The sequence below is a fragment of the Rousettus aegyptiacus genome, unplaced genomic scaffold (genome assembly GCF_014176215.1).
Source record: "Rousettus aegyptiacus isolate mRouAeg1 unplaced genomic scaffold, mRouAeg1.p scaffold_m13_p_9, whole genome shotgun sequence".
In the NCBI taxonomy this organism is placed as follows: Eukaryota; Metazoa; Chordata; class Mammalia; order Chiroptera; family Pteropodidae; genus Rousettus; species Rousettus aegyptiacus.
In genome coordinates this window covers 55,665,088-55,674,926 of record NW_023416312.1, presented here as the reverse complement: position 1 = coordinate 55,674,926, position 9,839 = coordinate 55,665,088, and the positions used below count along the sequence as shown (strand labels likewise).

The window sequence follows — 9,839 nt, the reverse complement described above, 5'->3', positions numbered from 1 at the left end:
ATATAATATTTAATTAAATCACATAATTACATTATTACGTACAACTGGCATAAATTTGGAACATCAACTAATTTTCAGTAAGCACACAACTCAAATGGTTGAAGCAGAAGTACCTGAGCAAACCAGACATTTCTAACCACACTACTTCTAACCACACACTACTAACCACTAGTAGCTAGTATAACATGACCATTGGTCACTGGGTCTACTAAGTGTCAATTAGCTCAGCAAACTGATTAAGTGAAAGTTTGCTAAGAGAGAATCTACTGTATACCGTACTGATGTTGTTGTTATTTTTATATGTTCTCCTATATTTTTCAAACTTAAATTCTATTCAATTAATCCTTTTTCATAATCTCAAACTTGGGATAGTTGAAGACTTTCTGCTTGCCTCAAATGATCTTCAGGAGTGTAATGGAGGCAGTGGGATCAATTCTTTCAATTACTTAGAGTTGGCAAGCAAGTGGAGTGGGGATGTTTAATTTTCATATTCTTACTATTGTGTTTTTCTGCTTTCTCACAACTCTGTTTTAGCTGGCTGACTTAAAAAAATAGAAGTTAGGTTGTTTTATGGACATGGGCTTTGACAAGAAGCCTGATTACACTTGCTAAGCCTCATAGTAGAAATTTCGAGGAATTAACTAAAATGCTGAGACCAGAGTACCTTACCCAGAGAGACAAAAAATGAATGTACTAGCGGTCCCCAACTTAAAGTTTCTGCAATCACTTGTAGAAATACCTTGAGGAAGTAAGTCAGTTTTTATTGTACTATGCAGGGTGACAAAAGGTGATATGACATCATTTTATTTTTTTTAATAATAAAACTGTAGGGACCAAAATTCCCTCTTTCTCTTTCTCTCTCCATGACACCTTATAAAGCTGATTCCAGAATGAACTAGTCAAACTGCACATTGTGTTTCTTTTATTAAACTCATAGTTGTAGATGTTGGAAAGGGCTGCTTTCCCTTTGTTTAACCACCTTAGTATAACTAACTCATGAACACACAGGAGCAAGGTAATTTACTATTCCATTTTCCATCTTGGTTGTGCAGCAGCAGCATGCATTCTGAGTCACACAGAGTCCGGTCATCAGAATGTGTGCTGTAAGCTCAGAGGGGCTAATAATCAAATTAGGCTGCTAACAAATGGCAATTTATAATGCTGAAACTAATGAGAGGTCAAAGAACTAAACTCTGCAAGAAGTTTTAATTATCCTGTCCTTTGTGACTCCACAAGAACATTTTTAAAGGAACACTGTCACCAGTATTCAACTGGTACTTTTAGTTTCATTAAGAAGATTTATATGACCTATTACACAAAAGGGGAATATGCGCTTTCTTTCCAAGTAGAACAGAGATCTAAAATTTTCTTTTCAGGGCTGGAAAACAAGCACTGTCAGGGTTTGATGTTCAATTAGAATATCATTCGTGGAATCCTTTATTGCCCATAGCACTGATAGATGGAGAAACATGGAGCCTAGCTGCAAGGGAACACTAGCGTGAATAGCATATGGGAAGAGAAGAACTGTAATAAACAAATCAACTGAAATAGACTTTTCTGTCCTTGTTTTCTGTGCCACTTAGCTTCTCTTTTCTTTCTTTCTTTCTTTCTTTCTTTCTTTCTTTCTTTCTTTCTTTCTTTCTTTCTTTCTTTCTTTCTTTTTCTTTCTCTCTCTCTCTCTCTCTCTCTCTCTTTCTTGTTTTTTTTTGTCAGTTTGTTCTGTTTTATTGATGTTTTAATGCTCAGGCCTTGACAGCAAACTTCTGCAGTGGGTACTGTCATTCCTTGCACTGCTATTTCTTGGTCTTCATCTTCCTCTTGTATTTGTTGAGCTGGCAGCACATGGCACACATTTTCTTGGGCTACAGATACAGTAATTTGTACTTCTTGCCTTTGAAGAATTTCCTGAGATTCTTTCTCTGAGTCTTGTTAATAACAAGGAGAACACAGGTAATGTATTTATAAACAACTCAGATCTTGGAGAGATTGGATACCACACCACTTGTCACTTTGGTGACACACAGATAAGACAGCTCCACCTTCAGGTCATCCAACCGTTTCAATAGCTCCTCCTTGCTGCGAAGGTCTCAAGCCCCAATCTTGGCCCTGGCTGCACAAGCTGTTGCTGCAACCACCTGCTCCAAAGGAAAAAGCTTCTTTTCCTTCTTATTCATAATTCCCTCTGTCGTGTATACATCAAATATCACTACCAAAACCACCACACTCACAGATCAAAATGCTCTTCTTTTGGGGCTGCGTTTGAGAGGCTTTTGTTTATTTATTTGTTTATTTGGAGAGGAATGGCAAAATTGACTAACCGAGGAAAGCCACAATATGAACTAAATGTGGAACCTCTCAGGCAAAAATAAAAACAAAAAGCTGCTACCCTTAAAATCTAGAGAAAAGAATAATTCAAAGGCTTTGGAGACATTATCATCAATTGACTATGAACACTGCTGGTCTGGAAAGGCATTTGCTACCAAAGGTAACGTCTACACATCAAGTCAATTTAAGGCCAAAGAATGCATCTGGGCAAGGAGTTTTATCAATTACTGTATTGATGAAATAGCAAATGGAACACACACAAAAAATAGAGCATGTCCATATTATGGGCAGCAAGACAAATAGCCCAAAGCATTGAAGGATCTGGGTATTAAATTAGTTGCCCTATTGTTGAAAAAATGTCAAAGAATAAAAGCAAATCCAACAAAGATATTGGGAACACCTCAAATAACAAAAGCTCTCTTCCTGGGAAAGAAGATAAAATCTTGAAATTCTGCTAAACTTATCTTCACTTGTCATGCTTTACTGCTCCTTCAAATTGTTAGCCCATTGTTTTATGAAACAGTATAGATTAAGGGCTAAGAGCATGGACCCTAGAGTCAAAATAAATTCCAGTTCTATCACTTACTAGCCAGGTAGTCTTGGGCAGGTCATTTTTTTTCTTTCTAAGCCTTAGTATCCTCATTTGTAAAATTGGGATAATAGCAAGACAGCCAGAGTCCAGGCTTGAAACTAAACTGCCTGGGTTCAGCTATCTGTTGCACCATTTACTGGCACTGTGATATTGAGCAAATTGCCCAACTTTTCTGTGGCTCAGTTCCCTCCTCAATAAAATTGGACCAACTGATTGTCAGGACCTCACTAGGTCATTGTAAAAATTATAGAATATGTATAAAACACTTGGTAAAAGATTGATAAATATAACTCATTAGTACTTACCTTAGAAAGGTATTGAGAAGATGAAATAAGATAATGAATGAAAAGCTTTTAAGCTATCTATAGTAAATGCTCAATGAATGCTAACTTTTGTTATGTGTTTTGACTCGGCTACTAGCTTTTATATTCACAAAGGACAAGTCATATATTTTTTTTCATGATATTATAATGATTAGCACTGTGTTATAGTCAAATAGGAGTGACTCAACTATAGCAAAAAGAAAGGAACAAATCCTCATGTAAAAGTAGAAACTCAAATGTAAAAACTGTGGACTCAAGCCATGAGAAGATTGAGTTTATTAAAAATTGATGGCATAGGTCAAATAGCATAATTGAATTTGGCAAATTATAAATATCATCAAGAGATAATTTTGGGTTTGATTTCTTGTGTAGGGGAGGAAAAATAATGTTCCCTCTACCCTTCTGAGTTCTTGGCTGAGACTACCCTGTAATAACAGACAAATTAATATGAGAAAAAAATTAATTATGTACATGTACATCATAAGTATAGGAGCCCCCAAAAGATATGACACTCAAAAAGTGGCCAGATAATTGAGGCTAAGGAAAAGGATAGGAGTCTAGGGCTTCAAAGAAGGAAAAGCAATTCACTAGAAGGTGAGAAGAGCAAATGTTTGGTAAACAAAGTTTACCATCCAATGCAGGTAAGCCTTTTAGGTAAAAAAAAATCTTTGGTAATAGCTTTCTGGTACAGCCTCCTTTAATTTGTAAATTTACTTTATAGACATAAGTTTCCTTTCCAAAAGGGTGATTTCTACTATTTTCAGAGCTTCTCCCACACCTATAATTTCTCAAAATAATCTTTATACTAGGCATATTTTGGGACAATATATTCTGCTACTCTTCACTTGAAAATATTGATAACTACCATAGATAATTCAGTAAAAACAAACAAACAAAAAAATGGCCAAACTGATGATATTATTAGAAACAGCTAGTGGGTAGCTCTCGCACTTGAGATTTCTGTGAATCACCTACAAATTTCATTATGTCAATATACCACTAAAATCTTCCTTTACAATTTATTCATTATACGTATACCACTTGTCAGCACCTAGCTCATTGAGAAGGGAAGGTTTCTGTGGTGAGATGCCCAGTTGGAAGAATACACAAGAAGCTGACATGTGAATGAAATGGCAGGTGCCAACTTTATTGTGTGGAGTGCAGTTCTATTGGGGGAAGTGCAGTCTATTGTGGGGAGTGCACTTCTGCTTCTGCTCTTCTTCTGCTCCCCTTTCTTGTGCTCCCCTTCTGCTCTATAGGGGACTGCATGGCTCCACATATATCAGCATACAATAGCGGCATTCAGTCACACATGCTTGATACAATAAGCTGAGTTATGTTTATATATTTTAGGTGCCCAACTACACTAATGTAGCATTCTAAATCTGGGGTCCTATTCCTAGCCCTGAGCCTGGATCACAGGCAGACCTGGGACCCGCCAGGCCTGGGACACACACCAATTTACTGTTATTTACTTCATATTTTTTCTGCAAATTAACTTAAATTGTTTTTATTTATTGATTTGAAAGACTTTATGTCACTACATTACACTTGTCATAAATAGAAGGCAAGAGTGAAACCAATATATAATGAAAACAAAACAAAGTTTCTTAAAATCTAGCTAAATATTGCCTAGTGGGAGCTCCTAAGTCTGTGGATTTGAGAACTGCTTGTTGTGGTGGTTGTTGTTGTTGTTGTTGTTGTTATAAAGTTTGATTAGAATGTGTCAGAGAAATATTCAAGACAAATTTGCACCAAAGTGAAAACTGAAACAAATTTGAAGGGGAAAGCTTCCCCACTCTGTGATTCAGTATTATTTAACATCTATATACTTTGTTTGCCATCTGAAATAATTTTGTGAGTTCACAAAACACTGGCATAAATGATCAATAAAGAATGGTTCCTGGCTCTCCTAACATAGATATGGCAGTATCTCTTAGTGAAGGGGAATTTTCCACTCGAATTGTTAACCCTGTAATCAGCTCTGTGTTCTGCTTCTGTAAACATGCTTCCTTTCTGTTATCAGCTTCTTGTCCTGTTTCTGTAAACATGCAGATCCACCCTCCCCTTAGGAATGCTTTGTATAGATAACTGATGTATTGACTAAATACCTGTTTGAACTGCCTGTAACCTACGGCAACTCCTGTAGTCTGCAACTGGCTGAGAACAAATTAACCAATCGGCACATGCCAACTGTAACAGTGTGGCTATAGAAACAAAATTTCCCCTAAGTTAGGGGCCCAGATTTTCAGAGCACTAGTTCTTCTGAGACCACCAGCATAATAAAGCTAAGTTTCTCCAAACCTCCGGGTGCTGTTTGATTTCTTGCTGATCTGAGTTTTGAAATTTTTCTGCAACATTTCTGGAAGCCCCAGTGAGTTTCCAAACACACTGGCCCTTTGAGCCGCTGGACCAGTGGCTTGGCTGGGCCAGGGTGGAGGGACTATGAAACGAATGAGGAGGTGTGCCACCTGATGAGTATTCTGGGTTCTCTTTCAGGTAGGCGCCTTGACCCCCAGGTCGGCTGAGTCCCCAACCAGACTCATAGGAGGGATGGATCAACTCATAAGGTAAAGTTCCAGATCAGCCCTCAAACAGGTCTTGTCTCCGGACAAAAGAGGAACTTGATCACCTTCTAGTATTCAGTTTGAAGAGACAGGTCAGGGTCTTTCCAGTGGGGAAAAGACATCGGTGTCTTCCAAGGAAGGGAAGACATAGCCCAAGGTCTTCCAAGTTGTGGGGGGGAGCAATGTTTTAACCTGGTGTATGATTTTTTGAGTGAATGAGCAACTTGACCAGCCTACTGTTCAGGTACAAGTTTGTAGCTCCATGGCTGGGCACCCTTAAGGTCCCCTAAAGGCCACAGAGTTTGTATGGCCTCACTCTGTGGGTCCGTGGTGAACGGCATATGGTCCAGGGTGACATTGGACTAGTGTCCAATTGTGTACAAAGCTCAGTCCACTACAGCTAAGCATCATCTAAGCTCCCTGTTAGGGGACATGGCCAGATGAGCACCTGAATGGTCTCCTTTTTGGAGGCAGCATCCACCCTCGTTTTTCTTTGCATCACTGTCGCAGGGTGGGAAGAGTTTGGTCAACACTAAGAAAAGAGAGGAGAGCTCCATCACCCTCTGGAGGACAACCAAGCACCCTCCAAAAGTTAACAAACAGGTTAAGGAGTGTGGGGAGGTTGTATGAAAGAGTGAATATTGAGCGGCTGAGAAGTGGCCTTACCACAAAAGGATAGTTGAGCCCCCAACCGTATTTCCCTGGTGATCCTGATACGGTTTACGGTGGTACCACTAGATCTCAGTGAAAAGTCTACTCTAGTGGTCCAGGTCGGGGGGTTATACCAACCCACCAACGGTAAGAGGTGCCTGAAATATCCCTGTGAGTGATGTGGCCAGAGAAGGGCAAAGAAAATGATGTCCCCTCCAGAGATTCCCCAACCCTATTTCTCAACCCTTCATGTGCTGTGATTGTTGTCTGTTGCGGCAGACATGGGGAGAAGTTCTTCTAAGCCAACTGTCTTAAATCGTATGTTGAAAAATTTTAAGAAAGGTTTCTCAGAGGATTACGAGGTCAAGCTGAATTCAGGAAAACTTCGTATGCTTTGTGAGCTTGAATGGTCCGCCTTTGGGGTACGATGACCTTCAGAAGGGACCCTAGACTTCCCCACTGTTAGAGCTGTGTACCAGGTAGTGACAGAGACCTCTGGATATCCAGACCAGTTCCCATACATAGACTCGTGGCTGCAAATCACCACTGTAGTGCCTCCTTAGGCCCGGTTCTACACAAATAGGCACGGAAAGAGTAAAGTACTTGTGGTCCGACCAACTCGAGGAAAGAACAAGGAAGAGCCAGCAAAAATCATCCACCAAGGCGACCCCGAGGAAGAACCTACCTTCCCACCGCCGTATATCCCAATAGCTCCACTAACCCTTACACAGCCACTCTATCCCCAATTGCCAGACAGCCCTCCACCATCAGTGCCTTCACCACCTCAACAGCTTCAGTGACCACCCAGCCAAAGTCAACAGCATCTTTGCTTGGCCACTCAGCCAGCCCAGCCATGTGCGGCCCTTCAGATGCCCCTCTGGGAAACATGAGGCCCTTTAGAGACGAGAAAAGATAGTAAATTCCAGCCGGGCCGTACTGTCCTCTACTATCAGCCATTCAGCACAATCGACCTCCTCAGCTAGAAGCAGCACACCCCATCTCATTCGGAGAAACCACACACAATGACTGACCTGCTCACATCCGTATTCCAAATATATCAGCCTACTTGGGACAACTGCTGTCAACTCCTCTTAACTCTCTTCAATACAGAAGAACGACGATGGATTCTGCCAGAAGCGCAAGGATAGCTCCAAGGACAAGCACCAGACAGTGTACTGGACCCTGCAGTATGGGCTTCAGAGGCTGCTCCTGATGCTAAGCCCAATTGGGACTTCAACGTTGCAGACAGAAGAGAGTCTCTCAGCAGGTACTGGCAGGCCATACTGAAGGAGATAAAAGCTGGGGCTAAAAAGCCAACAAACATATCAAAAATGGCAGAAGTACTCCAAAAGCCAGAGGAATCACTCACAGAGTTCTATGAGAGACTGTGTGAGGCATTCTGGGTGTATACCCCTTTTGACCCTGAAATGAAAGAAAACCAACATATGGTCAACGCCGTATTTGTGGCTCAATCTTATACTGACATCCACCGCAAACTTCAGAAATTAGAGGACTTCACTGGGATGAACAGCCAGCTACTGGAGGTCACAAACAAGGTGCTTATGAACCGCAAATGGGAGGCCCAAAAGAAAGCTGATAAGCAGATGAAGAAAAAGGTGTTTCTGCTGGTAGCCTCATTAGGGAACCCAGGCCCAATGCAACAGGCTGCTGCTCCCTCGCAGAAAGGAGAAACCAAAAGAGGACCTCCACTATACCACGACCAATGTGCCTAATGCAAAGAGACTGGGCATTGGAAGAATGAGTGCCCCCACAGTGAGAAAATGCCTGAGGGACCAAAGAAGTTCGATCAACCTCGTAAAGTAAAGTACCAGCCTGAGCCAACCGACCAAGAGCTTATCGGCCTGGCTAAAGAACAGTCAGAATAGGGGTGACCAGGCTCTCTGATCCTAGGCCCCCAGGAGCCCACAGTCGCAATAGAAGTAGGAGGCCAATTAATGACTTTTATGATGGACACTGGCGCTGAATACTCTGTAGTAACAACATCTGTGGCTCCCCTCACAGACCGAACAGCAATTATTGTTGGGGCCACAGGGGGTCGAGACACCTGCTTGTTCTATAAAGCCCATTCATGTCAGTTAGGGGGCCACCTAGTAACTCATGAGTTTCTGTACTTACTAGAGTGTCCCCTTCCCCTTTTGGGTAGAGATTTATTAACAAAGCTTGGAGCAAAAATCACCTTCACCCCCAGGAAGCCCACCAGTCTCACACTGAAAAGCCAACCTACTCTAGTGATGACTGTGACTGTGCTCAACGAGGGAAAATGACGTCTCTATTATTCGGGAGGAAAACAGACAACTCTAACCAGTCTGCTAGAAGAATTCTCTACTGTCTGGGCATAAAAATGGCCCCAAGGTCTAGCCAAAAATTACTCACACATCATGGTAGACCTGAGGCCGGGAGCCAGTCCTGGCACACAGAGGCAATATCCAGTGCCATGGGAAGCATGCCTACGAATTTGGGACCACATCCAGTGTTTGTGCGATATCTAGTTGAGTGTCAGTCACCTTGGAACACTCCGCTCTTGCCAGTGAAGAAGCCTGGAGGGAACAACTACTGTCCTGTACAGGACCTTCGTACCATCAACAATGCAGTGGTCACCATCCATCCAGTGGTCCTGAACGCATACACACTCCTGAGTCTCTTACCTGCCCACACAAGCTGGTTCACCTGTCTAGATATCAAGGATGCTTTCTTCTGCTTCTGGTTATCACCAGCCAGCCAGCCAGCCTTTGTTTGCCTTTGAGTGGGAAGACCCACACACCGGGAGAAAGACTCAACTGACCTGGACTATATTGCCACAGGGCTTCAAGAACTCATCCACCCTGTTTGGCAAAGCACTGGCTGCAGATCTTCCTGCCTTCCCCAGAGAGATTTTAAACTGCACTCTGCTCCAGTACCCAAGGATGCTGCTGGGATGATACTACAGCCTTGCTGGCCCTGCTCTCTTCCATGGGATACAAGATGTCATGGAAGAAGGCTCAAATATGCAAACAGGAGGTCAGATACCTTGGGTTTATCATCTCAGAAGGACATCAGGCACTTGGACATGAGAGGAAATTAGCCATCTATTCAATACCTCAGCCAAACACTAAGAAAGGCATCTGCGAATTCCTGGGGGCAGCTGGATTCTGCTGGATCTTGATGCCAGGTTTCTCTGAAACTGCCAGTCCACTGTATGAGGGCACAGTTGGGTCTGAGAAAGACCTCCTAGAATGGGGCTTCAAACAACAAAAGGCCTTCAGAGAAATAGAGACTTTTGACCAGTGCCCCAGACGTGACACAAGAGTTTAACCTCTTCATACATGAGAAAAATCACACTGCACTGGGGGTCCTCATACAAACAGTTGGGCCATGGCAGCG

The 9,839-nt window shown here is 42.2% G+C and overlaps 1 pseudogene; it reads right to left on the bottom strand.

The window, feature by feature from the left end:
* Nucleotides 1–1,742: 1,742 nt before the first annotated feature.
* LOC118607734 lies at nt 1,743–2,174 on the bottom strand (annotated as a pseudogene).
* Between the last annotated feature and the right edge of the window lie 7,665 nt (nt 2,175–9,839).